A 3,703-nucleotide genomic window follows, 5' to 3' on the forward strand; every position below is an offset into this window, starting at 1 on the left:
CCAGTCCTCAAGGGGGACCCATTTGGTATCTGAATTAAATATGTATATGATGATAACATTAATAGAGTCCATTTATTGAGCAATGTGCTAAGTGCTTTTTATATGTATTATCTCATTTGATTCTATGCTCATAACAACTGTAACAGGTAAGTATTGCTATTGCTTCCATGGGGTTCATTCCTGTTATAAGTTCTTTTCTTTTTAACTCTATTTTTAAACTAAGTGCCTGTAGGACAGCATATTGTTCCCTTACAAAGGAAGTTAAAGGAATCAAAAAGCAATAAATTGAAAAGGAAGCTGAGGTGCAGAGAGCCTGACTCCTAAGCCTGTGCTCTTGGCCACTATATGTTCTCAATCCTCTCTTCCCTCTCCTCTCTTCCATCCACCCATCCATCATCTTTCTGACTATTTATATCCACTTATAGACATAATTCCTCTTTAGCTGGGAGGTTGGATTAGATAGCCTAAAAGTTTCCTTCCAGCTCTTAGCTTCTATGAGGTGTATTTTAGCTTACACTACCTTGTGATTATTTTTGGCAGCGTGTTGGTCTTCCTAATTAAGTTGCTTGGATGTATTGAAACATACACTTCAAGGCTGGCATGGATCAGTCCAGTCCAACCCCCCATTTTATGAATGAGATGAAGTGACTTACTAAAGCTCACCTGGTCCAGAGCTTTTTAAAAAGAATCCGTTTCAGATTATTTTGAACTCTGGGTACATGGCAAGTGGTGAATAAAGACAATGCTCCAGATAGGCAATGAGCAAGAGGGAATGATGGGTGGGATTTAGAACATCATCTGTTTTTACCTCACTTGTATGCTGAGTCAGTGATGGTGATGATGGTGGTGGTGGGGATGATGATGTTGGTGATGACTCCTGCAGTTCATAAGGCCCTCATATCAGAAGAATTTGGAGAGTTCGCCCAATATATCTTCTTGCCTCCTGCTAGCGAATGCCTGACTCATTACTGAAAGATGCCTACCTTATTTTAGAAAATGCCCCAGGAATCTTGAAACCTCTGTCTCTTCCTGATTTTTAGCCAGAGTTCCCTCCTGTTATGTTTATTCTTTCCCTCCATTTGAAAAATAAATAACTATAGAGCAGCATATAGTTCCCTGAACCACAGCAAAAATAAGTTAAAGGAAACAAACAGAAGTAAACTATATGGTCATGGACAAGAAGAGATTGATGATAAATGGCAATCTGGGTTTGGGGATAGAGAAGCTGGAAATAGCTGGTTCAGTCTTCACGGAGACAGAAACACCATATTCACTCTGATCCCTTTGTTTTCAAGTTCCGGGACTCACGGCTTGGGTGAAGTTGAGTCACTTGGAGAGCATGCCAAAGCCTACTTGTTAATTTGGACTTTTTTTTTTTTCTTTTTAACATGAGGATGCTCTTTATTTTGTTTTGCGGTACGTGGGCCTGTCACTGTTGTGGCCTCTCCCGTTGCGGAGCACAGGCTCCGGACGCGCAGGCTCAGCTGCCATGGCTCACGGGCCCAGCCACTCCGCGGCATGTGGGATCTTCCCAGACCGGGGCACGAACCCGCGTCCCCTGCATCGGCAGGCGGACTCTCAACCACTGCGCCACCAGGGAAGCCCGTTAATTTGGACTTTTATCTGCAGCAAGCTCTCTCCGATTTCTTCAGAGCTGAACTGGGTGAGCTCTTGGCTGCCAACCCTGTCTACATTTGCCCCCTTTGAGAAGGAAGGAATAAGACCCAGAAGGAATAATTGTCATTTATCGACTATCTATGCTATGTCAAGCACTAAGCTTTAGATTTTTTTTAATATCACTTGTTCATCTTAATAATCTTGAAAGCCTGGTATTATTATACCCATTTTACAGATGAGAACTCTGAGGTTCAAAAGTTAAAGTGTCATCCCCATGGTTCCCTGATTGGTAAGTGATGGAGGTAACCTGAGCCCAGATCTATAGGCTCCATAGTCACTCACATGAAGAAAAGAGCATGGGAGCACTGTATCTGCCTTCCTTCTTAGATTCTGATTGCGGTAGACGTGCTTTCTCCTGCCCATGCCCCTGGCTCTCCTCCTCCTCTAGTTTATGAACCTACAGCTTCATATTCTGACAGTATGATCCTTTTCTTCCTACAAAATGATCATGGATCGAGGATGAAGTGGTTCATCTCACATATTTACACATATTCAAATTCTTCACCTCCAGCTCTAACTCATAACATCAAGTAGCGCCTGCTCTCCAGTCTTTCACTTGCTCTTCTTGCATGCAATAAACACTAACTTTTGCATACCTACGTACCCCCAGGGTGGCATCTGTCAGACCACACTTCCCACTATGGAGGGGCCCACCTAAGAGGTGACTGGGTCCATCCCTTGACCTCTGTATAGGATAGTGCGTGGGCCTGGAGAACTCTCAGGGTGGCATATGAGTGGTGATTCAGAGGAGTGGCTGCCAACGCACCTGAGGGCACAGACTCCACCGGGTTAGGCTGAGGAGGGGCCAGCTCCTGTATTTGGCAGATGGTTTGTTTCTGGCAGCAGCAAAGACTACAGCAGGCAGGGGATAGTGGAGAAATAAGGCCATGTGAAAGTAGAGTTGTCACTGTGGTTTTTAAAATCATATTTCTGCCTAAAATCCTTCAAAGGGGATAAGAACAACCCTGACCCCACTCTCACCTCTCCCCCAATCAGTTCTAGCTGAATGAAGAGCAGTCCTACCTGGGACAGGAAGATGGATACAACTCAGGACAGTGGATGTCCTCACTACCTCCCCTTGATGCTCTTCAAAATGAGGACAACCAGGTTTGGATTTATTATCCTATTCTTGAATCCCAAAGACCATCCTTAGAGCAAAACATGCTCTTTGAAGGCCAAGGACATGGGGAAGCATGGTATCTTTAAATAACAAGGGGATGGAGTATCTCAAATTGGGTGACTTGGGAAACCAGGCAGGATGAGAATACAGAGCAGGAGGGCAGGCTGTGTTTAACTCTGCTTTGTCTGGGAGAGAAATTGCCTTCACCAGGGAGTGGGATTTAACAGGATGTGGCCCTGACCAACCTGTGTTAGTGAGGCTTGTGTTAATGCCAAGGCCCCAGATTCCTACCAAGTCTTACTTTATAGCTGGCCCCAAGTTTCCCTATTTATCAGGGAAACTAATAAATAATAAAGTGAGCATTCTTCACGTTGTGTCTTGGGAATGAGTTCAACCGAATACAGCATGTCTGACCAGTATTGCAGGAGGGGGGTCTTCTCTCTCTGGGGGGTGTCTGTGATAAGATGTGGCTCAGACAGTCACGGGTGACCCTATTGGCCGTGACAGGCCAGGTCCTCACCCAGGGCCAGGAGTAAGGCACCAGCTTTTGGGTGTGTGTGTGTGAGAGTGTACATAGAAACTGTCACAACCACATCCCACATGCCATAGCAGGGTGCAGCCATTTGTTGTCCTTACCTTAACCTCCTCACCAGTTGCAGAGATACTGAGCCTTGATGTGCTGGGTCCCTAAGGACACAGCCCAGAAACGCTCAGCAGACCTAACGGGTACTTTTTCAACCCGGTTCCCTTTATCTGCCCCTCACATCTGGGGACCTTGGACTCCAACCAGGTCACATCTCTGAATAACATTAATTTCTTAAGGAGAAGCAGGGGTCATGCCCAGCCATGTCTGATCTCCAAGCTTGTATTCACAAGCCCACACCACCTACCCACAGTACGCTCTTC

This window comes from Lipotes vexillifer, unplaced genomic scaffold (assembly GCF_000442215.2).
Source record: "Lipotes vexillifer unplaced genomic scaffold, Lipotes_vexillifer_v1.1 scaffold1122, whole genome shotgun sequence".
Lineage (NCBI taxonomy): Eukaryota > Metazoa > Chordata > Mammalia > Artiodactyla > Lipotidae > Lipotes > Lipotes vexillifer.